The following is a 1,888-nucleotide window of genomic DNA, read 5'->3' as shown; positions in this document are numbered from 1 at the left end:
GGTTTCCGTAGGTGAACCTGCGGAAGGATCATTACTGATGATCGTCCGCGAGTGACCAACCATGGGCTGCCTTCGGTGTAGCTCGGTCGCTCGCTTGCTATGTGTCAGAATTTGTTGAAAGCCAACTCGTTCGTTGTACACTTTGATGGGTGACCATCACTGTGTCCCCGTGCCGAGCTAGATCTCCCCTAGCCGTAAGGCACTTGAACGCCCCTTCGACGACGAGTTGCATGTGTGTGGTATGTGTCAGAATCTGGTGAAGCTTTCTGCATGTGATGTGCCTTGTGTGGATCCGTGGCCATTGCATTGTGTCTGGTGCTTAGATACCCAGACACTTAGAACGCTTGCGCGGAAAGCAAACTCGATCGTTGTACACTTTGATGGGTGACCATCACTGTGTCTCCGTGCCGTGCTAGATCCCCCCTAGCCGTAAGGCACTTTGAACGCCCCTTCGACGACGAGTTACAAGAGTGTGGTATGTGTCAGAATCTGGTGAAGCTTTCTGCATGTGATGTGCCTTGTGTGGATCCGTGGCCATTGCATTGTGTCTGGTGTGTAGGTACCCAGACACTTAGAACGCTTGCGCGGAAAGCAAACTCGATCGTTGTACACTTTGATGGGCAACCATCACTGTGTCTCCGTGCCGTGCTAGATCTCCCCTAGCCGTAAGGCACTTTGAACGCCCCTTCGACGACGAGTTACAAGAGTGTGGTATGTGTCATAATCTGGTGAAGCTTTCTGCATGTGATGTGCCTTGTGTGGATCCGTGGCCATTGCATTGTGTCTGGTGTGTAGGTACCCAGACACTTAAGCAAACTCGATCGTTGTACACTGTGATGGGCGAGCATCACTGTGTCTCCGTGCCGTGTAAGAGCTCCCCTGGCCATCAGGCACTTGAAAGGTCCTTCGACGACGAGTTACAATAGTGGTGTGTTAGATACGTCAGGTGATGGTATCTACTGTTGTGCAATACGTATCCGGCCACGGCACGGAACGAACGGGAACTGTGGTGCAGACATACAAAGAGTTAAGCCTATTAGTCATTAACTCTAAGGACGGGGCCATGGGGCGGTACGCAAAGGATACGGATGAGCGAGTATGCAGGCCCAATACTCAATAGCTCGATCCGATCCAAGCACATGAGTTGACTGCGGCGCCAGGTTAACCAATGTGCTAGATTCTATTTGGCCAGTAGAATCTTGTGTCTTATGCGATTTGATACCAAGACACCAGAACGAAAGTTAGTTGAAGAGTTATTAAACTCTTATGAAGTATGGTTGTGCAATCACAACTTATGACTTTAACCTATAAAGTGGATATGGACTTGCAATTATAACATGGAATCTCTACACACCCCATGAGCTCGATCCAATCCACGCACACGAGTTGCCTGAGTAGCGACAGGTATACCGATGTGCAATACGTATCCGGCCACGGCACGGAACGAACGGGAACTGTGGTGCAGACATACAAAGAGTTAAGCCTACTAGTCATTAACTCTAAGGACGGGGCCATGGGGCGGTACGCAAAGGATACGGATGAGCGAGTATGCAGGCCCAATACTCAATAGCTCGATCCGATCCAAGCACATGAGTTGACTGCGGCGCCAGGTTAACCAATGTGCTAGATTCTATTTGGCCAGTAGAATCTTGTGTCTTACGCGATTTGATACCAAGACACCAGAACGAAAGTTAGTTGAAGAGTGATTAAACTCTTATGAAGAATGGTTGTGCAATCACAACTTATGACTTTAACCTATAAAGTGGATATGGACTATCAATTATAACATGGGGCACACACCATGTTCTCGATCCAATCCACGCACACGAGTTGCCTGAGTAGCGACAGGTATACCGATGTGCAATACGTATCCGGCCATAGGCACGGA

Source organism: Anopheles funestus (genome assembly GCF_943734845.2).
Source record: "Anopheles funestus chromosome X unlocalized genomic scaffold, idAnoFuneDA-416_04 X_unloc_113, whole genome shotgun sequence".
NCBI lineage: Eukaryota > Metazoa > Arthropoda > Insecta > Diptera > Culicidae > Anopheles > Anopheles funestus.
This window is presented reverse-complemented; position numbering follows the sequence as displayed.